Genomic DNA, 25,674 nt, shown 5'->3' on the forward strand with positions numbered 1-25,674 from the left:
GTTTAATAGTGGGATACGCCACGGTGTGTGATGGGGCACCAACGTGGCGTACTAACATGGCAGATGCCTAACGAACGACATTTTTTTTTTCGGTTGCCTGTGACAAAACTAAAATTCATTAGATTAGTATGACGACCTTAGCCTGTTTAACCAGACTTGGCCCGCAATTAGAATTGTTCAATATTAAGATGAACCCAGATGTTTATGAAAGCATAGAAGAAGCTCGCAACATTCATGACCTTATTTGGTGTGCTTTATTTCCCTAACTTGGACGTAATTCGCTTCAGATATGATTTCAATTCTCATAGTGTGCAAGTTGCCTGCGAGTGGCTTGTGAGCCGCTCAGCAGGAGCTACTTGCCGTCGGTTTTCAGGGCGCTCAGCCACAGCGGGGATGGCGTTGTTGTGCACTTTCAAAGTGTGAATGCGCTCGCAAGTGTGTATGCGCTCGCGGGCAAAGTTCTCGCCAACTATGGCGCTCGTGTGCAATGTGACACATAGCAGGCGAGATTCAACGCTTCATTTGTTTTGCCGAACGGGTTATAGTAGCTCACGAACACTTTGCTCGCGCGTATATACGCACCTTAAGCTAGATCTCGTATTCGTTGCTTTGACTTCTGGAAAGCAGCACACAGCGTCCTGTCTAAAATCTCGTCCCGTTTGAAGTCACTCATTTCTCTCCGTGGATCTACTCTGACAGGAAAACGTCTAAAGCGTTGACTTATCATTCGTATATCAGCAATTTCACTCCCTTGGGTGCATAACATGTGACATAGAGAAAGCATTTAGAAGAGTGTTTCTGCTACATACTGCATGTCGCCAAATTTTCTTTAAAAAGTTTGACGAAGGGTGTCTCCTAAGAATGTAAAATTTTTGGCAGATAACCGGTTTGGCAGTACGTAGAACAGAATTAAGATCTTGAATCTCTCATATTACGCACAGGCATTTATTTCAGGAAATAACAGATGCTATACAGGGTATTACAATAAGGTACGGCCAAACTCTCAGGAAACATTCCTCACACACAAATAAAGAAAAGATGTTATGTGGACATGTGTTCGGAAACGCTTAATTTCCATGTCAGAGCTCATTTTAGTTTCGTCAGTATGTACTGTACTTCCTCGATTCACCGCCAGTTGGCCCAATTGAAGAAAGGTAATGTTGACTTCGGTGCTTGTGTTGACATGCGACTCATTGCTCTACTGTAATAGCATCAAGCACATCAGTACTTAGCATCAACAGGTTAGTGTTAATCACGAACGTGGTTTTGCAATCGGTACAATGTTTACAAATGCGGAGTTGGCAGATGCCCGTTTAATGTATGGATTAGCACGGGGCAATAGCCGTGCCGCGGTACGTTTGCATCGAGACAGATTTCCAGAACGAAGGTGTCCCAACAGGAAGACGTTCGAAGCTATTGATCGGCGTCTTAGGGAGCACGGAACATTCCAGCCTATGACTCGCGACTGGGAAAGACCTAGGACGACGAGGACACCTGTAATGGACGAGGCAGTTCTTCGTGCGGTTGACGATAACCATAATGTCAGCGCCAGAGAAGTTGCTGCTGTACAAGGTAACGTTGACCACGTCACTGTATGGAGAGTGCTACGGGAGAACCAGTTGTTTCCGTACCATGTACAGCGTGTGCAGGCACTATCAGCAGCTGATTGGCCTCCACGGGTACACTTCTGCGAATTGTTCATCCAACAATGTGTCAATCCTCATTTCAGTGCAAATGTTCTCTTTACGGATGAAGCTTCATTCCAGCGTGATCAAATTGTAAATTTTCACAATCAACATGTGTAGGCTGACGAGAATCCGCACGCAATTGTGCAATCACGTCATCAACACAGATTTTCTGTGAACGTTTGGGCAGGCATTGTTGATGATGTCTTGATTGGGCCCCATGTTCTTCCACCTACGCTCAATGGATCACGTTATCATGATTTCAGACGGGATACTCTACCTGTGCTGTTAGAAAATTTGCCTTTACAAGTACGACACAACATGTGGTTCATGCACGATGGAGCTCGTGCACATTTCAGTCGAAGTGTTCGTACGCTTCTCAACAACAGATTCGGTGACCGATGGATTGGTAGAGGCGGACCAATTCCATGGACTCCACGCTCTCCTGACCTCAACCCTCTTGACTTTCATTTATGGGGGCATTTGAAAGCTCTTGTCTACGCAACCCCGGTACCAAATGTAGAGACTCTTCGTGCTCGTATTGTGGACGGCTGTGATACAATACGCCATTCTCCAGGGCTGCATCAGCGCATCAGGGATTCCATGCGACGGAGGGTGGATGCATGTATCCTCGCTAACGGAGTACATTTTGAACATTTCCTGCAACAAAGTGTTTGAAGTCACACTGGTACGTTCTGTTGCTGTGTATTTGCATTCCATGATTAATGTGATTTGAAGAGAAGTTCAAAAAAATGGTTCAAATGGCTCTGAGCACTGTGGGACTTAACATCTATGGTCATCAGTCCCCTAGAACTTAGAACTACTTAAACCTAACCAACCTAAGGACATCACACGACACCCAGTCATCACGAGGCAGAGAAAATCCCTGATCCGGCCGGGAATCGAACCCGGGAACCCGGGCGTGGGAAGCAAGAACGCTACCGCACTACCACGAGCTGCGGACTGAAGAGAAGTAATAAAATGAGCTCTAACATGGAAAGTAAGCGTTTCCGGACACATGTCCACATAACATATTTTCTTTCTTTGTGTGTGAGGAATGTTTCCTGAAAGTTTCGCCGTACCTTTATGTAACACCCTGTAATATCGCTGCGTTGCAGTGATATGTTTACTCCACGCTTTTAACGAAAGGAGCTAAGTGACGAATAGATAACATCTTCAAAACAGCCATTGTAGTCCAGGTGACGCCACAGAATGGAAAGGTCCTCATTCAGTTCGGTACCGCAGCTGTCATTCTTTACACCCGCTCTTGAAAAAGGTTTATCTATCCGCAACACTAAGCTTAGTTTAAACACCACGGTCCCACTCAATGGTGATGTTGCCTTTTTCCGACCCATGAACTGACTAATCCGACCAATTCGAGGGACACCTTCAGGTTAACGCGAAACCCAAACCACAATACAGCTTCGTTTATACACACTACTATTATCAGATATTGACGAAGCGATAACTGGCAGAAATAATCATGTATACTCACTCTAAAATCAGGTTGAAACGGCATCTGACTGCGCTAGTCACAAATAGCTGGCCTGATTTATTACTGATCGTTTAGTCCGCCCCCGGTAGCTGAGTAATAGCCGGCACGGTAGCTCAGCGTGTTCGGTCAGAGGATTAGCTGCCCTCTGTAATAAAAAAAAACTGAGTTACTCGATCAACAACGAACTTAAACGGATGTCTTACGACGTCCGCTCCGAGCAGATGCAACGAACAAAACCGAACAAAATGAGATAAAAGAAAAGAGTGGTCAGCGCGACAGACTGTCAATCCAAAGGTCCCGGGTTCGATCCCCGGCTGGGTCGGAGATTTTCTCCACGCAGGGACTGGGTGTTGTGTTGTCCTAATCGTCATCATTTCATCCCCATCGACGCGCAAGTTGCCGAAGTGGCGTCAAATCGGAAGACTTGCACCAGGCGAACGGTCTACCCGATGGGAGGCCCTTGTCACACGACATTATTATTATTATTACTGATCGTTTATTTGTCTTTACTTGTCATTTCCCTCTTTTGTTCAGCATAGAGTTGAATTCCTCATCAAGTGTACGCTGCAGAATAGCGTAAGCAGGCAGCTCGAGTGAGGTGGCGAAATGGAAAGACACTGCACCAGCAGTCAGGACGATGGTGGTCCAAATCTCAATCCGGACATCCAGATTTAAGTTGTCCCTGATCTTTCTAAATCTCTTGCAGCAAATGCCGGGATGTTTCCTTTGAAAGGGTACGGCCAGTTTCCTTCCCCATCCTTTCCAAATCAATCCTGTGCTCCGTCTCTAATGACCTCATTGTCGACGGAATAGTGAACCTTAATCTTCCTTCCTGCACTCATTCTTATCGATAACTGCGATTCTCGACCGATTAAAAGTAATATAATTGTTTGAAGTTTTCTAAAATATTTTTGTCTCCAAATTGTCTATTTACCATACGATGCGGTTCTTCCGAGTAAAAACAGATACGGATTACTTTCCTGGGCGAGTAGACCTAATCGAAGATGCCATTAAATATCTACATCTCCATTCACACTCCGCAACCCAGTGTGAAGTTTATGGCAGAAGGTACTTACTACTCTACACTTATTAGGCATCGCTTGTTTCCACGTGCACCACAGTCTGCAGTTGGTTGCATCTGTTCTCCCAATGGCATTGTAAGACCAATTAGCGTGGCTTCGTTGCGTAATGAGTAAGTGTCGAGATACCCATCCAAAGATCCAGAATTCAATGTCATTTGGTCCTATTGTTTCTTCTGCGACCTACCATTTGTTTCACCTCTGATAATGGTTTGTTAAAGCGAAAAACTAACAAGTTGCTCTGTGATTCACAGCCTACGTTAAACGGTAGGTCTCCCTGTAATGGACTGGATAAGTCAGTTCAAAGATTACAGGAAAGTAGGGACATACCAAGTCCAATGGGACCATACCTAGCAAAGCATAGTGGTGTCTGAACCAGTTTTAATCATCTTTCCTTTTATGAGTCTCTTGTTATCATTCTTTGCAACATTTTTTTGTAACTTCCTGTTGTAACAATATGTTGTAAGATGAAATGGAACGTTCAATTAAGTTTAGTCATAGGCATCAATGGGTTTTGCTTGATTGACAGGATACTGAGAAACCGTACTTTATCTGTGAAACCCTTGTACATCTGCAGTGGAGAACTGTTGTGATGGTATCCATACAAATAAGTACAGTGTGTTTATTATCTCACAAAGACATGTCAGGAAATATCCAAAAATTGCTTCAGGTCAGACACAATAGCGCGTTTATGCGATGGTGCGAAGTAGTGTTGCTACGTGCCACATGAAACATAATCTTTCGTGTTAGGTTTCATTCTATTCCCTGAAACTCTAGGACTATTCGGTGTGAAAGGGTAGAAACAAAAGGGGCGTTCAAAAAGAAACGAGCTGGAGGCAAAATTACAGAAACCAGTATCTGTATGTTAGAAGTATTGACCCTGGCTGTTGAGACATTTGTCCCACTGTGACACAAGGCGGTGAATGGCTGTCTCGTAAAACTCTCGGGGCTGCGATGTTAACCAGTTCCGCACATACAGCTGGACGTCGTCGTCTGAGGTGAATCGTTTGCCCCTCAGAGCCTTTTTAACGGGGCCGAAAATGGCACAATCACAGGGAGAGAGGTCCGGACTGTAAAGAGCGTGGCGAGAACCTCCCATATGAATTTCTGCAGGAGTGCCGAGACTGTGTTGGCCGTATGAGGCTTTGCATTGTCGTGGAGCAGAATGACGCCACAGGTGAATTGCCTGGTCGTGAATAAAGTTTAAAAGGCTGCATAGCGACCAAAAAACCTTTCTTACGCAAAAGAAATAAGGTGACAAGATTGCAGTGGGTACAGTAACATAAAAAAATGGAGCTTGAGTGATGATCCAAGGTGTTATTCGCGGAAGAATCTAGCTTTGAAGTATTTGGAAGCCGTCGTCGAATGTTTGTTCGTCGACTTCGTGGAGAACTTATGAAGAGTCAGTGACGCCAACGGCGATGCATGGCGGAGAGGTAGTCATGCTGTGGGGATGTTTTGAGGGTGATAAAGTAGGCGATCTAGTAAGGATTAATGGAATATTAAAGGAAGGAAGGATATCAATGGATAGTGATCAACACTGCAGTTCCATCTGGAAAGAGACTTATTGGTTGCGGGCTTGTTCTGCAGCAGGACAATGATCCAAAACATGCTTCTAAATTGTGCAGAGGCTATGTAAAAAGAAAAGAGAAACGGTTGACTGGCAGTGTACCTGTTCAATGACATTAGATACTCTAATTATCTTACTTTTCTAAAGTAATAAATTTAAAACTAAGACATGTGTGTATTAACAAGACGGGAAAACTTATCTTAAATATCCCTCTTCACTGAAGGAAGAATTTCTATACAGAACATTACATCAGTATTGTAGCAGTTAAGCAGCAAGTTATAATTTTGCTACTGTGCGGCTGGTCCCGGCGGAGGTTCGAGTCCTCCCTCGGGCATGGGTGTGTGTGTTTGTCCTTAGGATAATTTAGGTTAAGTAGTGTGTAAGCTTAGGGACTGATGACCTTAGCAGTTAAGTCCCATAAGATTTCACACACACACACACACACACACACACACACACACACACACACACACACACACACATAATTTTGGCCAGCCAGAGTGGCCGAGCGGTTAAAGGCGCTACAGTCTGGAACCGCACGACCACTACGGTCGCAGGTTCGAATCCTGCCTCAGGCATGGATGTGTGTGACGTCCTTAGGTTAGTTAGGTTTAAGTAGTTCTAAATTCTAGGGGACTTATGACCACAGCAGTTGAGTCCCATAGTGCTCAGAGCCATTTGAACATAATTTTGCATTGTTACCACGTACCATAGTATACATACTGCTGTATTCACATGAGCATAATTTCTGTGCCAATAGCGGTAGAACTACGTTGACACTATTCCTACCAGTATCACAGTTTTTTCTGAAGTACTACTGTCGTTGTATAGCGATATGATAACTTCCTAAGTGGCTTTTCGAAGACACTTCCTCTCTCCCACGGCTTTTTTTTTCTGTGTTGCATTGTGTATGACAGTCAGCTTTCTTCTTCTCTTTAGACATATTTTCCTAACAGCTTCCTCGTTAAGTTCTTCAACTGGGGACAGGATAAATGTATTTTCTTTCTTGGGACGGCAGCCTTCAGGCCCAGATCAACTCTGCTGGGTTGAGATGCCAGCCGTGACACCGAAGCAGCCATGACTGCTTTTCCATTTTTTTTTTCAGCTCGTCGATTTTGTATTGGGAAAACTGTGATTTAAGAAGACCATATAAGTTCTGGAAGCTCCACCCTTTTGTTCTTTTTAATTCTCAATTCGTGTAACGTTTCGTCGCTGGAGTCAATCAATATCCTCCTCCCTCTTTCACGTGGTTTACCGTCGCGTGGCTTTGGCGATTCTAGAGAACCGCTTTGTGAATGTGTGATGATTCATTTCCTCATGGTAATGTCATATCTTATTCAGCTTCAAAAGCAGTAGACAGTCCGAGGAAAGACTTTCCTGGAGTAACAATTGTGCCGACTCTCTGAAGATAATGCCGTTGTCCCTTTTGTTGTGTCATCTGTCCAAAGCCACATCAAATCGCTAGTTTTCACTCAATGGGTCTGCCTCAAATATCGGCCCCTCCATGACAGTAGCTTCTCGTTCCACTATCATCATCAACAAAAACATCAAATGGTTCAAATGGCTCTGAGCACTATGCGACTTAACTTCTGAGGTCATCAGTCGCCTAGAACTTAGAACTAATTAAACCTAACTAACCTAAGGACATCACACACATCCATGCCCGAGGCAGGATTCGAACCTGCGACCGTAGCGGTCACGCGGTTCCAGACTGAAGCGCCTTTAACCGCACGGCCACACCGGCCGGCTAAAAACATCAACAACAACAACAAGTTGCCATAGTGGACGCCGAAGTTATCAAAAACTGAAATAAAGGCCATTTTCATTTTAGACCGATCAATAAAGTCATCATCGTCAAATATTTCTTTCTTCAATAATAATCATAAGACTGGCAGCAAATTAATCTAAATTGAATATCTACATATCCATATGACGTTTCCCCATAGTACCCAGTGTAAGTAGGCTGTTTATGTTTTCTTATTGGCAACGTTACGTAGCAGTCTGTGGCTGCTTTGCATTGTTGTAATACTCGCCATTGTAGTGTTAGGCAGCTGGATGTGAACAGCGCGTAGCGTTGCGCAGTTGGAGGTGAGCCGCCAGCAGTGGTGGATGTGGGGAGAGAGATGGCGGAGTTTTGAAATTTGTCGTGAACTGCTATATTTATATATGATGATATCAAGGTAAATACATTGTTTGTTCTCTATTAATATCTTTCATTTGCTAACTATCCCTATCAGTAGTTAGTGCCTTCCATAGTTTGAATCTTTTATTTAGCTGGCAGTAGTGGCGCTCGCTGTATTGCAGTAGCTTGAGCAGCGAAGATTTTTGTGAGGTAAGTGATTTGTGAAAGGTATAGTTTAATGTTAGTCAGGGCCATTCTTTTGTAGGGAATTTTGAAAGTCAGATTGCGTTGCGCTAACAAAATATTGTGTGTCAGGTTAAGCACAGTCTTGTATAAATTTTTCTAAGGGGACGTTTCACCAGCTCTGGTGATTTTCCATCTTTCGTCTTCTTTCTAGATATTCTCCTTGAGAACATTTACATAATGTTTGTGTGTATATTTAAACTGCAATAATTTTTTCTACTATCTACTTTACAGAGACATTTTGTTTATTGGTGTTGGTACGTAATGTGCAAATACTTTTCTCGACCGACCTTGTATGCTAATGTCCTGGCCACCAGAGAAACATCGAAATCTTGTTTTTCCTCATTCACGTTGGCGACCTTGGTTCCACCTCATTACTTTCTTTGCAGCTGCCAATCCTAAGATAATTTTGAACAGTCTATAGGGGACCCTGCGGCTCTCCTCTTGCCATACACACACACACACACACACACACACACACACACACACACACACACGAGCACGCACAAACGCACGCACGCGCTGACGGACGGACCTTTTCCGTAGTAATCGTAAAGATACGATTAATTACAGGTCGAACATAGACACATGAAGCAGTCAGTCAGCTCACGTACTGCCATGATTGAAACGGGAAGAAAATGTAGTGCATGGGGCGGTAAAAAAAAGTACCCTCAGCCAAGTCCCTTCCAGTTCAGATATGCCTTTGAAAATGCGTGACTAGATTTTCTAGAGTTCTTTGTCTGTAACTGATAATATATGAGTTATTTCATTAAAAAATAAGTATGTTTCTGTAATTTTAAAGCGAATATGTGGCGTGTCCTTTCTTCCCTTTTTCTCTGCCCTTATTGGTTTCATTCTGTGCTTTCTTTCTCTAAAATTCAGGTCAAGTACAGGCAAGTCACTTACAAATTTAACAAACCATGACGTCAGCACTTGGCCGGAAGTTGGTTTAATAATAATACACTGATTTTTTCTGGATGCAGCGAGTGTATTGGTACCGACAGTGAAACACAGCGGCTGATGCTTTACCCACTGATTGTGGTTTCCTGTCGACTGGCAGGTTCTGTACGAGCGAGGCGGCGCAGTGATTAGAATAGTGGAGTCGCATCAGGGAACTGACCGTCCTGCCATCCAGGTTTATTGATTCCGTAGTTTCCCTAAACCATTTATGGTGAAAGCCAGAACGGTTTCTTCGAATAAATTACGATAAATTTTCTTTCCCATCTTTGTGCACTCAGAACTTGAGCGCTGTCTGTAATGAATTCGTTATCGATAGGCAGCAACAAATTTAAAAGAAACATCCCTGCTTTGGCAGCAAGCTGCAGGAACACGTTTCGTGGTGGTTGGTTCTTTTATAATTGAAGGTTCCTACAGCTAAGATGATCCATTATAAGGTTTATAATTGTATTACAACCATGTTTCTCAAAATGTCAATGTGTGTCAAAATAGCATCAAGATGGTACCGTTTGGGTTCGAAATTTTTACGCTTAGGAGAAAAAAACATACACACACCCTGCGTGGTTATTCTGTTATTTAGCGTTATTAAATCGCAATGACCGCCAGAATAAATTGTATGAGATTTTAGTCTCCGCGAACCGCTTCACTGGTCTGTGTAGTACTCGCCTTGGGAGTTTGCGCTGTGCTGTGCTCCAGCAGAAATTACCGAGGGAGGTGGTAATGAAATGAAATGATCGTATGAGCATTGTTGGCCAGGATGTTCCATTCGGGTTCGACCACCAAGTGCAAGTCTTATTTCAATCGGCCCCACATTGGGCGACTTGCGGCCGATGATGAGGATGAAATGCTGATGACAACACAACACCCAGTCCACGAGCGGAGAAAATCTCCAACCCGGCTGGGAATCGAACCCAGGTCCAGCGCATGGGAGACAAGCTCTTTACCACCCAGCTAAGCAGGCGGACGCGGGAGGTGGTTCAGTGAAGAAATGAATGTTATTAAGAAGCAACCAGTTTCAAAGCTAACGCCGGCTCTCCCGGTCTAGGTTTTCGTTGTTTTTCTAATCACTTAGAGAGGAAAATTAGCGTTAACGTCCTGTTAACGACGAAGTGATTAATGACAGACCACAATCTCTGATTAGGAAAGAAAACAGTCCGTGCCCTTTCAAGGCAACCACTCACATTAAAATACATGGTGTTTATAAATTAGTTGTACAAAAGTAACCATTAATTGTGAAAAGGGTAAATAACTGACAGAAATGTTTAATATAGCACTGAATGCTTTATATCTTCAAGTACTGTTTCCGCCTAACACTGTCAGTTTCCCATTCTCAAACGATATGTTTGGTTCAGAAACGGGCAGTTCAGGCAATAAGTGGTGTAAGTTAGCTAACCTGTTGTCGACCCCTCTTCACTAGTCTGGGTATTCTGACATTGGCCTCTCATAAATATATTCTTTGCTGTCGTTTCTTGTTGGCAATATCAGCTTATTCCCAAGAATTAGCAGCTTTCACTCAGATAATACTAGACAGAAATCCAATCTGCATTTGGATCGCACTTCCTTAACTCTTGTGCAGAAAGGTGTGCAGTATACTGCTGCATCCATTTTCAACAAGCTATTACAAGAATTCAAAAATCTTAGCAGTAATCCATGCGCTTTCAAATCGAAACTAAAGAGCTCCCTCATGGGTCACTCTTCTATTCTGCCGAGAAGTTCCTTGAAAAATTAAGCTGATTCCTATGTTATATTGTTGACTGCGTTTACTTCAACTTATGGCTTGACTTTTTTTGGGTTCATAAATATTTTATTCTATATGTTATTGCTTTTACGTTGTAATTTCATGTACTGACACCTTCCATGGCCTTGGAGATTTGCTCCTCAATTTGGTCCTACAGAACTAGACGTGTAAAATAAATAAAATAAAAAAAACTGGGGCAATGGCAAATCCGCCGCTGCAGATGATGTAGATCTTTACATTTTAGTACCCGTTGGAGTTGAAGATTACGCATTAAAGTGGTGGAACAGACATGAACAGGATCTACCACGCATGGCTGCAGTTACAAGACGTTAAATATCCCAGCAACAAAGGCACCTAGTGCAAGATGCTTTAGTGAAGCTGGTATGTTATTAACAAATCGGGAGAACCAGTTAAATCCAAACTGCGCTAGTTATCTACTGCTGATCAATAATAACTATAAATTTACTTCAAGTGAAAAGTTTGAATAAATGGTTCAAATGGCTCTAAGCACTATGGTACTTAACATCTGAGGTCATCAGTCCCCTAGACTTAGAACTACTTAAACCTAACTAACCTAAGGACATCACACACATCCATGCCCGAGGCAGAATTCGAACCTGCGACCGTAGCAGCCGCGTGGTTCCGGACTGAAGCGCCTAGAACCGCTCGACCACAGCAAAAGTGTGAATAGTTGCGGCTGTGAATATATAATGTTCTTCATATTTGTTTTATAGAGACAGTCGTCTCTTAGATTTGAGGGATAGTATTTATTTAATGGGTATGTAGATTCCTGTTATTGACAAGCAGAACAAATCTCCTGTTTGGAAATGAGTATCTTTTTCTGTGCTTGTACTGAATATCACATATTTTCCACATGCTGTATGAAGCTAGCTATGGCACGTAAGACTTCTTGGAAATGTTACTTTTGTGTCAGAGAGAGAGAGAAAGAGAGAGAAAGGAAGATAGAAACAAGAAAGAAAGAGGAACGAAGGCAGAGAGAGGCGTTTGATTTGCAGAGCGCGGCGAGACGAGGTGAACTGAGACGTCAGCGATGACGGTGATGCTCGGTTATTCGCATGTCCGGAGTTCAGACATCAGACATGGAGCTAGTACGTGGGGGGCTGGACACGAGCTGCTCGGTCCCCCCTTCAGCAGGCGAGCCGTAAACCCTCCTAAGCAACCAGTGTGGACTTTTATGGGGGTGATTAAGACATCGTCTGGTGAGTTATACGTTATCTTGAAGGAGACGGTTAACGAGTAACTTCTGTTAACTAAGCAAGTTGTGAACTCAGAAACGTACGCTGTTTGAGTAGATGCGGGAAACCATCTGAGAACCACTTTGGGGCTGGCTGTCACGTCGTTGTTCTCTGGTTCCGATATATTCCGTTGACCATTTTGCTATATCGACATCGCTGTCACTTGATCGGGGACAATAGTTTATTAGGACAACGATAAGGAAACAAACAGCAAGCGCTTGTTTAAGGAAGCATCTGCGTAATCGCCTAGAGCGATTAAAACCGAGCGAGGCAACTAAGGGGTAAGATGCTGGAATCGTATCCGGGAGGACGGGGTCTAAATCCCCGTCCAGCCTTCCGGATTTCGAATTTTTTCCGAACTACAGGGTTTTTATAAATTAGTTACACAAAAGTAACCTTTAATTGTGAACAAATAAATAGCTTACAGCAATAAATACAGTATATCAAATGGTTCAAATGGCTCTGAGCACTATGGGACTTAAGAGCTAAGGTCATCAGTCCCCTAGAACTTAGAACTACTTAAACCTAACTAACCTAAGGACATCAAACACATCCATGCCCGAGGCAGGATTCGAACCTGCGACCGTAGCGGTCGCGCGGTTCCAGACTGAAGTGCCTAGAACCGCATGGCCACAAAGGCCGGCTACAGTATATCTTCTGGTTTTATTTACAAATGTTCGATGTGGATACCTTACCGGACAGACTGCCGAACTTGTTCAACTGCTCCATCAGAGACTGCAGGCCGACACTGACCCGGCGTCCTATGTGATACACAGACACTTTCGGTAAAACGATTGTGCCAATTAATAACAGTTTATATTTGAGGTGGTGGCTTGCGATATTTAGTCTTGAATTCTCTCTAAACTGTAGTAGCGGATTTGGATTCATAAACCATAAACAACACTGTGAACGCTCTGCACCGATAGACTCCATGATGAATGAATAACTCATTCGCACATAATGTCTAGCCGAATGGGAAACCGACCATTCTTAAACGAAAAATTACAAATAAGTACAGGGCTAACATGTGCAGCACAGTACTTAAATATTCTGCTAGGGACTCAATCACATCCATGAGAATCCTTAGTCTTCCATCATTTCATTATTGACTCAATCTCCCCCTTGTCAGTATCACAGAGAAGTATTTCAGACATCAATCTCGGAAAGGCATTTTCCAAGAGAGTTACATGATTCAAATGTTCAAATGTGTGTGAAATCTTATGGGACTTAACTGCTAAGGTCATCAGTCCCTAAGCTTACACACTACTTAACCTAAATTATCCTAAGGACAAACACACACAACCATGCCCGAGGGATGACTCGAACCTCTGCCGGGACCAGACGCACAGTCCATGACTGCAGCGCCTTAGACCGATCGGCTAATACCGCGCGGCTTGCATGATTCCCTATAGAAACTAAATTTTTATTTAATTCACCAGCAATGCTCAGCAAATGATTGATAAATACTGTACATGTATCTGATTTATCAGTAACAGAAATATTTCTACTACGAATCGACTTTATATCGTGGACCTGACACTTCCTACACAACTGACCATATGGTTTTACTTTTATCCTATGAATTCGCTATTCTATTTGCGTACCACATACTCTTTGCCTTCTTAATAACATTTTTTAAGCACCTTGCAATACTGTTTGTATCGGGCTATCGTAGGTTGATTGTGACTACTTCTAACATTTTGGTATTATTCCCGCATTGTTCTACAGTAATTGAAACGATCTCTCCTCCTGGGAGGCGATGAGACTTGACACTTGACGGCTCTGTCTTAATAAGCAACAGAGAGAGAAGTAATACAGAACTGCATGAAGGTGTGCCTGAGAAAATGTATTTCACATTGATAAAATATTATACAAATTATAATATTTCCGTTTGGCAATAAGACAATTTGCACTAATTGTACAAGAACGATTACGTTAATGATTGCATGTAGTAGCCGTAAAACTAGCACACTTTCGTCGCACACCCCTAAGAATTTCCTGCTTATCATTTGTATCAAGTATGTAGATATCACGGGAAGACTACCAAAAGAACGTAACAATTTTATGGTTAGAGGTCATGACGACTTTCTTATGTCCAAAAGTAAGGGCTTGATTTTTAATCCCTTGTATCTCATATTAACAAATACATATCTGTCAAGTACACATCAATTACGCTAGTTAATTGCAAATCTATCCTTTCTAAGTATCATAATGAAACAGTACTTGCAGCTGCAGTAATGTAACACACCTCACACTATTTGACAATCATTTTCGTTACACAGCAGATTTGTTGTCAAACCAAAGAAGAACTAACTAGATTGTAGGTTCTTTTTCGCCTTCTAGGTCATCAGTTCCCTCATTAAATGGTTTCAGGAAATCCACAATTGTTCCTGTAAACTAATTGTTATAAAACTTTAACCGGAATTATTTTCCGTCATTAAAGCAGCAACTTCGTTATATTGAGTGTGTATGGACTGATAGCTGTTTCGACGTATACTGACCTCTTGTTTGGAAGATAAGCAGAGACCACTTTTTTTCGTGTACCATACAACGTATTTTTCGATACTTATTGTTCCTGCGATCTTTGTGGCATCATTTAACAAAAAGCTACCTTAATCGAAAGTGTGGCTAGGTGCAGCACAAAGAACCTTTCTTCATATTCTAATGCTTTTGGTATACTGACACCCTGGTCTCTGACAAAAAAAAAAAACAAAATTATGCAACATGTCCGGCGAGATGTTACAGTCCGCCATACTCTCTTATATATTTTTTTAATATTTAGTCCCATTTTCTTAAAGTCCGGGAATAAAGTATTATTCACAACAGACTAATCCGTATTAATGTCACATGTTGAAAGCGTCAAACGATGCACCTGGTTGTGTGAATCAGTCCACATATCGGCGGGAGTAGCAAATGATTTATTAATAACTTTATTAATAACAGAAGGCATTGTTCTTGGTTCAAATGGCTCTGAGCGGTATGGGACTTAACTTCTGAGGTCATCAGTCCCCCAGAACTTAGAACTACTTAAACCTAACTAACCTAAGGAAATCACACACATCCATGGCCGAGGCAGGATTCGAACCTGCGACCGCAGCAGTCGCGCGGTTCCAGACTGTAGCGCCTAGAACCGCTCGGCCACCCCGGCCGACAGGCATTGTTCTGTTTCATATTGCATCAACCTATTCTTTGAAATGTCCGCTTGTATAAGAGGAATGTAGCATGGCATCTTAAGAGCTGATTTCGCTAAAATGTACATCTAGACCTTCTTAGCCCAGTTCTTTAAAATCTTCACGAGAAACAGCATTTAAAGATCTCATATCTTTGCCGCATAACACAACGCATTTTGCTCTTCTATTTACTTATTTATTTATTTTCCTGCTGGTGTGTAGGATTTCTTACAATTGTGCGTCTTTAAATGAGTAGTTTCCGACTGGAAAAACAACAGTATAGAGCAGTTCATGCACGATACGTACCCAGGGGACTTTCTGTTTTCGTCTACAACCAACAGAAACTTATGTCATAGTTCGCGTTTTAGCCTTCCAATTTCTTCAGTGCCTATACATTGGTTTCAATGTTACTGCACTGGCTTCCTCATGCTGCAGGATTACAGACAGAAGACGAATGAGAAGCCTGTACTGGCAGCAGTTGCGCGCATATCGAGATACGTTTAACGTATTTATCAGACGTTACCTAGTATTCGGTCATGCCTCCTATGCTCGGCCACAATAATTGGTGCTATGTCAGGAATCAGTTACTACCTGAAACTGCGTTTGCTCTTTCCGCTTACTTCTTTTACGGAGATATGTTGAAAAATTAACGGAAATTGAGAAGATAAATCAGTATTGTATTCTACGTAGTTAATGATCCAAGGCAGCGTGTCAGAAATAATATTGGGTATCCTCCATCACACGAAAATTAGCTATTACATAATAGCAATAGCATATGCATTAACATCGGTAATAACGGAATAATAGCACACTACGTATAAGAGAAGATACAGAACACCGTTTCCATCAAAAGTGGCGAAGGCGCTTCATGATAAGCCCCGTGTCTTGTCCTTAAGTGGCGGCATTGTTTCCGTCGGGAGGACGACGGTTCAATCCCGCGTCCGGCCATCCTGATTTAGGTTTTCCGTGATGTCCCTAAATCGCTCCAGGCAAATGCCGGGATGGTTCCTTTCAAAGGGCACGGCCGACTTCCTTCCCCGTCCTTCCCTAATCCGATGAGACCGATGACATCGCTGTCTGGTCTCCTTCCCTAAACAACCCAACCCCATTGTTTCCGTACCATTCACCGCACTTCGTTTTCGTAGTTGTATCTGAGCTGCCAGCATCAACGCTTGCTCTCCACTGGTGCAAAAGCAAAATGCTAATGAGAATTCTATTTCTGGTACTGAAAGTTGTCAGTCGATCAACAACCTACAATAAGTCGTCTGGCATCTAGTAACGAAGAAGTACAGAGAGTAAAAGTGCCCCTTTCTGTTTGTAGTTACGCTGAGTGTCAAGTCACGACATATAGTCGAGAACACGTTCGCCGAAGAACGGCTATGTCTCTTAAACAAAGTAGACACTTACGAGAGTGTTTTTCCTGGGGACCGTCACTTATAATCATCATAAGGAACAAAAGAACATACAAATACTTCAACCCTTTCCTCGCTACATTAAACGCTTAGAACTCAATATATTTACTAGTAATACCGGAAGCGATTAGAAGACTAAACAGTAAGTAATATACACTGACGGAAAGAAGTCACAATACCAAGGAATAGTACGACATAAACGAAAGTTGGCGCGCGTGTTTCTACATTTGAAAGATGTCTATTCAGTTTTCTCGCCAATCGCGTAAGAGTGGCGCAAGAAGCGCCGCTATGAGGATGCAAATCAGGTTCGCTTTAAATACACGATGCAACGATCGTGAGCGTTAGTTAGCTTTGAAATTCGACGTGATGAGTTGATGTTAGTCCAGAATGACTTAAAGACGACAAAAAAGCCATTATCAGTTCGAATGGGGTCGTGTAACAGGGCTAGGAGAAGCTGGATGTTCCTTTTGCGATATTGCAGAAAGACTTTGCAGCAAAGTACCCACTGTACTTGATAGTTGGCAGCGGTGGTCTCGAGATCGTACGGCCGCAAGAAGATCGGGCTCCAGACGACCACGTGACACTACCGAGAGGGAAGATCATCACGTTCGGCGTATGGCTCTTGCGCATCGTATTGCAGCTGCTGCAACAATCTGCGTAGCGGTTGGTTGCGTAGTGACACAACGAACTCTTACTTCAAGGATAGCTCCGACCTAGACGCCCTCTAGAGTGCATTCCACTGACCATAAGCGACAGCCATTTGCAGTTCAGTGGTGTCAAGCGAAAGCTCATTGGAGGACAAAGTAGAGATCTGTTGTGTTTTCTGATGAAAGCTGGTTCTGTCTCATTGCCAGTGATGGCCGTGTGTTGGTAAGGAGGCCAGTTGAGGGCCTGCAACCAATCTGTCCGCATACTAGACACACTGGGCCTACACCTGGAGTTACGGTCTGGGGTGCGATTTCGTATGGCAGCAGGAGCACTCTCGTGGTTATCCCGCGCACCCTGACTGCAAATTTGTATCTCAATCTGGTGATTCGACCAGCCGACTGGAGTGGCCGAGCGGTTCTAGGCGCTTCAGTCTGAAACCGTGCGACCGCTCCGGTCGCAGGTGCGAATCCTGCCTCGGGCATGGATGTGTGTGATGTCCTTAGGTTAGCTAGGTTTAAGTAGTTCTAACAAGGGAACCTCCCCATCGCACCCCCCTCAGATTTAGTTATAAGTTGGCACAGTGGATAGGCCTTGAAAAACTGAACACAGATCAATCGAGAAAACAGGAAGAAGTTGTGTGGAACTACGAAAAAAATTAAAAGTAAAATATACAAACTGAGTAGTCCATGCGAAGATAGGCAACATCAAGGACAATAGCAGTCTAGGAGCGCCGTGGTCCTGTGGTTAGCGAGAGCAGCTACGGAACGAAAGGTCCTAGGTTCAAGTCTTCCCTCGAGTGAAAAGTTTAATTTTTTATTTTCAGTTTATGTGACAAACTCTTATGTTTTCATCACTTTTTTGCGAGTGATTATCACATCCACAAGAAAATCTAAATCGGGCAAGGTAGAAGAATCTTTTTACCCATGTACAAGTTAGGTGGGTCGACAACATATTCCTGTCATGTGACGCACATGCCGTCACCAGTGTTGTATAGAATATATCAGACGTGTTTTCCTGTGGAGGAATCGGTTGACCTACGACCTTGCGATCAAATGTTTTCAGTTCCCATTGGAGAGGCACGTCCTTTCGTCTACTAATCGCACGGTTTTGCGGTGCGGTCGCAAAACACAGACACTAAACTTACTGCAGTGAACAGAGACGTCAATGAACGAACGGACAGATCATAGCTTTGAGAAAATAAAGTAAAATTTTCACTTGGGGGTAAGACTTGAACCAAGGACCTCTCGTTCCGCAGCTACGCACGCTAACCACGGGACCACGGCGCTCCTTGACTCCCAGACTTCTTGATGTTACGTATCTTGCACATGGACTACTGAGTTTGTATATTTTACTAATTTTTTTTTCATAGTTCCACACAACTTCTTCCTGTTTTCTCGATTGATCTGTGTTCACTTTTTCAAGGCCTATCCACTGTGCCAACTTATAACTAAATCTGAGGGGGGTGCGATGGGGAGGTTCCCTTGTAAGTTCTAGGGGACTGATGACCTCAGATGTTAAGTCCCATAGTGCTCAGAGTCATTTGAACCTTTTTTTTTTTTTTTTTTTTTTTTTTGGTGATTCGACCTGTTGTGCTTCCATTCATGACAAGCATTCCAGAGATATCTTCCAGCAGGATAACGCTCGCCTACATACGGCTGTTGTAACCCAACGTGCTCTACAGAGTGTCGACATGTTGCCTTGGCCTGCTCGACCACCAGATCTGTCCCCATTCGAGCAGTCCGCAGCTCGTGGTCGTGCGGTAGCGTTCTCGCTTCCCGCGCCCGGGTTCGATTCCCGGCGGGGTCAGGGATTTTCTCTGCCTCGTGATGACTGGGTGTTGTGTGATGTCCTTAGGTTAGTTCGGTTTAAGTAGTTCTAAGTTCTAGGGGACGGATGACCATAGATGTTAAGTCCCATAGTGCTCAGAGCCAGTTGAACCCAATCGAGCACATATGAGACATCATCGGACGACAACACCAGCGTCATCCACAAACAGCATTAACCGTCCCTGTATTGACCGACCAAGTCGAACAAGCGTAGAATTCCATCCCAATAACTGACATCCGGCACCTGTACGACACAATGCATGCACGTTTGCATTCAACATTCTGTCAGTTACACTGGTCAATTGATGTAACAGCATTTGACATTTGCAATGGCTTATCTACGCTTGCATTAACCAGTGATTTTTCAATGTTAATCACTTAAATATCGCCGCGCGGGATTAGCCGAGCGGTCTTTGGCGCTGCAGTCATGGACTGTGTGGCTGGTCCCGGCGGAGGCTCGAGTCCTCGCTCGGGCATGGGTGTATGTGTTTGTCCTTATGATAATTTAGGTTAAGTAGTGTGTAAGCTTAGGGACTGATGACCTTAGCAGTTAAATCTCATAAGATTTCACACACATTTGAACATTTTTGAACACTTAAATATTTTATCTACTTAAATGTATTCCCAAATTTTCATTACTCTACATTAATTATATTTTCGTGGTGCGCTTTCTTACCGTCAGTGAATAAAGTGAACTACTTTCCTCGCATCCAGCAGTACTAGAATTTTACGGACTTCAGAAATTTAAGTCTACAAAGTTGGATTATGTTATCTTCGTTGGACTATAAAATGGACTATGGTTGTGCTGTGCTTCGTTAAATCAAAGATTTTTAAAAAATTCAAATGTAAAGAGTTCCGCTACTCAGTCATCTGACTGTCCTGATCAGATACATATCTATAATCTCGAAATAACGACAGGGGCGTGTGGCATACAGTACTTTTTACAGTGCCATATATGAAAACTTATTCCCAATCTGTTCACAGATGGAGCAATGGATGACGCTTTACATGCATCTACCAGTATGCCAGCTGCAGTTACCTCCATGGGAGTGGCACTTAGGAAAGGTCTGTAGTACACGTGAAAATGTCCACGCAGTATTAAACTAGTTCGAGGCTACGCAGTTACTGTAACTAAGAATCACTTAGACAGACGCAGGAAAAGCGCAAATTACAAAAGTGCAGCAACCACTGTTACTGCAATTATACGAACGCGTGGTGCCCAAAAGAACAGACACCACGCAGAATCCGCATCTGTGATAAATTAGATGTAAATTGAAAGTGGAGAGGGGGATGAGGGGAGAAAGGAAATGAAAAGGAAGGGATAACTGATATAAGCCACATCGAGACATTATGCAGAATCAGCGGCGACGAGTGCATGTGTATACCGGACAAGGATTCGAACCTGGGATGTCCTGCTTACAAGGCAGGTGCGTTAACCACTGCGCCATCTGGGACACAGAGTTGTCGCAACTGCGCAGACTGTCTCGGCACACCTCGAGGCTGACCCACATTCCCACCGTGCGCCGCCTATCCACAGCCCCTGTTCATTTCCTCCATGTCCGCTACACAGAGATCAAGCTTTTGCTATCGGACTCTCGATACTATTAAAAATATCAAGAACCCTAGTTCACAACATGCAGCGATGTTAGAATGTACAGGGTTGTTATCGAGACCAAACCAACACCGACAACGATGATTTAGGTATGCATGATGACGTGATAGATAAAGTATACGAAGATATTGGTAGGGTAATACAGTGCGTAAGGCACTGAAGAATGTGGATCCATTGCCAATCTAGGCGAATCAATAATATGCGGATGCACAAGTGCGTCCGACCTCCTGCAGTAATCTCTGGGTAGCGAGCATGGAGGAAATGGACAGGGACTGTGGATAGATGGCACTCTGGTGGAAATGTGGGTCGGCTGTGAGGCGTGCCGAGATAGGCCGCGCAGTTGCCATAACACTGTGTTCCGGATGGCGCACTGGTTTTCGTACCTGCCTAGTAAGCAGGAGATCCCAGTTTCGAAACCCGGTCTGGCACACATTTTCACTCGTCGCCGCTGATTCCACTTAATGTCCCAATGCAGCTGAGATCAATAATCCCTTCCCTTGCCTTTCCTCCCCTTCCACCTTCAATACTGTTACTGAAAGAGTAAAACACTGACGTCACAGGAAAGGAACTGCATCATTTTACTCGCTGTAGTCTTTTTTAGGGTTCAGTGTCTCAACATGTAAAAACGGAACCCTTACAGGATCACTTTGTTGACCGTCTGTCCATCAGGCTATCTATCCGACTGTTCAAAACCCTTTTTCTCATAAACAGGTGAACGTATCAAGTTGAAATTTACGTCACATACTGAGGTCTATAGTTCCTTGGTGGTGTAAAAATGTTAAGCTTCTTAGTGAATGTAGTCAAAGGTCACATACTTTGACTCTAGCAAACTCACTCATCAATACATATAGGGTATTTCTCGTTGGTCTCGAATTATAAAATTTGGCAAGAAGAAAGGTTTCACATTAAGGTTTCACATTCAAGTAATGAGAAAAATCCGAAATTCTTAATTTGTAATTATATCAGAACAAAAATATTTCTTTTGTCATTTGTTATCCGACTTCAAACTTGAAATTAAAACATTCTCGAAAGTCTAGGAATCTCTGGGATCCTTTAATGTACTGACGGGAACGGTTATGTCGTTAATAGGTTATGCGGTACTCGTTTCTCACAGTCACGACATATCTCCGAGTTGCCTGTAGCAACGTCGATAACACGCAAAAATCGTCGAGATCCCAGATTTCTGGAATGGATTAACTGTCTATAAACATATTTAACTCTATGTGGAACCTTCAGTGCGCGAGTCCTACTCGCACCTGGCCAATTCTTTATTTCATGAAATATATGCGATGCTAAAAAATTTTGATTCAAACAGTAATGAAATTTTCTTGAAGGGACACATAAGTTAATGCACGTAAAAAACCAAAGTCAGTTATAAGCTAAGCATGGGACAAGGAGTTTGCAGTTTTTGACAATATAAGGCGCAAATATACATTTGTAAACATGTAACTGGTAGACAGCACAAGGAGCAGGTAGCAAAAAAATAATGTACTGACGGGGACGGTTATGTCGTTAATAGGTTATGCGGTACTTGTTTCTCAAAGTCACGACATATCTCCGAGTAACTGCGTCTATAGGGGGGAATCGTGGAACAGAATAGAGGGATACTCCAAAGAAAAACCGGCAAAAAACGTATCCGACGAGGTGTAGGGGAGGACAACAAAACTCACGCCTTTAGAAATAATCTTCGCAGACTGAACTTGCATTGTGCCCCGCTTTCAAAGACACATGTATCAATTTAGTGTCAGTCTGAATATTGATTAGTAGCAAGTGTATCCAGAGTCGTGAATCCGTAAACTGTTTCGTCATTTACCGCGAAACTCACACGAGTTGCTCACCCTCACCTGTGAAGATCCTGGATAAGCTATTGAAAACCGGCCCAATGTCCGCAATGTGTATTATTTTTAAGATCTTTTCGACGTTATGACTGCAATAATACTAAGGATGTAATAGCAACCAAGGACGCCCATACCTGGAGAAAAGGGGGACCGCCACCACGCCCAGCTCTCAGGAAAAGGTAAAATATAGTGTAGCCAGGCGTCTTTCTTTCAAGCGAATGATTTAAAAGTCGGTATTATGCAGGCTTTTAACAGGATCGGAATGGGAACTTTTTAATGGCTGCTTACAAGTCGCCATTTGTCTTCCAAAATATTAAAAATGTCCCATACCCCAAAGTCTAGCCCCCCTCTCCCCTTACAATATATCGTACAGGCGCGGCAGCAGCTCGGTTTCTATTACGAAATGCCGGTGGTTTTGTACAAGTTAATATCTCACTATTCGCTTAAAAAGCTATAGGGAAAGCACTAAACCTAGATATTGGTTAGCAGAGGGCGATTCGAATCAGAAAAATATATGTATTCGGCAAGATAGTTTACATCTCAGTATTTGATGACAGCTAAAAACTTGAAGACTTAAGAAATGAATTCAGATCCTCAGGAAAATTAGCTGCATTCTCGCAAATACAATCCGTGCGATGAAAGACAGAATGACATCTTGAGAATTAGGTACACAGTACCTCCAGATAGAAGCATAACTTTTTTTGTATTTTAATAATAAAGCCCTTTAATTAACATAAAAAGGAAGCCACTTTATTTATTTATTGTACTTTTGTTATTAATTGGCTCCTTGGATCAAGTCAGTACAGTAGGTTGTACAATTGATATGGGATAAGTCCACTTACGAAGAGTAAATTCTTAATTCATTTTTAAAATAGTAATACAACGCTGCTGTTGTCAGAACCTTGCTAAATGAGAAGATCATGAAAATTCTGCAAGCTATATAAAAAAACTAATAAACAAATCTTTCGATCATTCTCACAGGCCGAGAAGTCATCGCGTAACATAGGTACCCTAGTATCCATTAACGGCTCGACAATGAGGTCATATCATTCAATTTTACATACTTTGTCTTAAATGCAATAGACACTCTAAAATTTAGAAACATCAAAAGTTTGAAGAAAATAGTTTGACGATCAACTGCGCAAGAAATGCCAGAAGTTTTTCAGCGAAATTGGAGATAATGAAGATGAAAAAGTCACGAAATATCATTCTCAAACATCGACGGATCGGGAAAGAGATAAAAATTTCATGAAATATATGCAATGCTAAAAAATTTTGATTCAAACAGTAATGAAATTTTCTTGAAGGGACACATAAGTTAATGCACGTAAAAAACCAAAGTCAGTTGCTAAGTATAGTGCCACAAGTGTCTTGCCAGACAAAATTAAGTGATGTGCTTGAGTGCTGTTCAAATGGTTGTAGTTTACCTTTCTACGAACCACTAACACGGTGCAAGGAAAACGAGAACTTAATACGGAGTGACGTTTCCGTCAGCAGAGCCACGCTGCTGTGATCTGGATCGATGTGAGCCCACATGCCAGACAAACCGTTGGGGTAGGGGGCAGGTGTTCCCACGCGCATGCTTCGTTGAGTTCAGTTCCAGTCCGTTGTGCAGGTTGCACGCTATATGTTGTAGTAGCACACTAGCTGATTGCCGGACAGAAAACGAAGATTAAAAGCAAAGCGTTATACATTTACTGTCACTTCTCAAATGGCATACACGGCACGGTTTCCTCATCTTAGGATAAATATCGATGTGGCGACAGCAACGCTATCTGCCCATTTATTTAAAAAAAAAAAAAAAAAAAAAAAAGGGGGGGGGGAGTTGGCTTTAACGTTCCAACGAAGACGAGGTTATCAGAGACATAGTACAAGCTCGAAATGAACAAGAATGGGGAAGGAAAAAGGCCGTGCCATTTTCAATACAACCATCTCGCTATTTTCATAATAAATATGGTCAAACCTCTGAAAACCTATAATTTCAACTCCCTCCTTAATGGATGCGAGTCCAGTGTCTTGACCAGAGCGCCAACTATCTTGATAAAGAGCGAAGTAGTGCACTCTGAGCTCGCATTCGTGTAGGTTCCGTCGAAATGGGGATGACCGATACCCTCGACCTGTCCAAGATTGAGTGTTATCTGTAAATAATTTAATTGTAACCGTGGTCGGCAATTAATGCACAGGAAGGTGTCCGTGTGACTGAGTGGATGAAACAACTGGATGGATGAAACAACTGAGTAGGTAATGAAACAACAAACCTGTGTAAAGTTACAAACATAGCGAGGAAAATGAAACAAAAATCAAAGAAGTAGCAAATGTTTGTAGTTTGGAAAAATAATGACATCACAAGGCATCAAGTTTTCAGACTTAAACATCAATGTCCCATTACCAAAATGCATAAAAAATAAGTCTTACTTTTGTTTTTATGTCCTAATTGTATTATAAATGTAAATTACAAAAGTTTTTAACCAGATACATTTCACTTTATTGGTAAAACATCATCAGTGTTGATTCTGTAAACATTTTGAATATATAATCCACTTTCATTCCTATAGAATTATAAAAATAAAAAAATATGTATTCAACACGTTACAGAATCATCAGTCACTACATTTACCACTAAAATTAGTACAGTAGCTGCTATGGAAGATGGCAAAAATCTACACACCACAATACTGTAAAACTGTCCATGTCTTGAAAATCATACATAATAGAACTAGAAATCAGAGGATGCTAAAACAGATGCATGATAAACCATGAACAAAACTTGAAGGAACAGTTTTTAAAAAGAAATATTCGCTCACCGCCATCATCAATGAAGGATTATCTCTAGAAACTATAGTGCAAAGGCAACAAAAAAAGCAGCATAAGAATCATATGATCATTACCTTTCACTAAATTACTCCCCACCCCCCACATACATACACCAACTAAATGGCTCAGTGCTTCAGTTTCATGTCTTCCATGTATGTTATATTTTCTAAAGCCTAAACTGAGTCATTTAATCAGAACTAAGTACAAAA

At 42.4% G+C, this 25,674-nt stretch overlaps 1 protein-coding gene across 1 annotated transcript in view; it reads right to left on the reverse strand.

The window, feature by feature from the left end:
* Positions 1-24,185, reverse strand: part of LOC124556614 (ADP-ribosylation factor-like protein 6) — a 72,611-nt gene extending 48,426 nt beyond the window's left edge. Inside the window, exon 1 of the mRNA XM_047130580.1 lies at positions 24,079-24,185. The gene's annotated coding sequence lies outside the window, so the exon portion shown is untranslated. The remainder of the gene's footprint in view (positions 1-24,078) is intronic.
* Between the last annotated feature and the right edge of the window lie 1,489 nt (positions 24,186-25,674).

This window comes from Schistocerca americana, chromosome X (genome assembly GCF_021461395.2).
Source record: "Schistocerca americana isolate TAMUIC-IGC-003095 chromosome X, iqSchAmer2.1, whole genome shotgun sequence".
Taxonomy (NCBI): domain Eukaryota; kingdom Metazoa; phylum Arthropoda; class Insecta; order Orthoptera; family Acrididae; genus Schistocerca; species Schistocerca americana.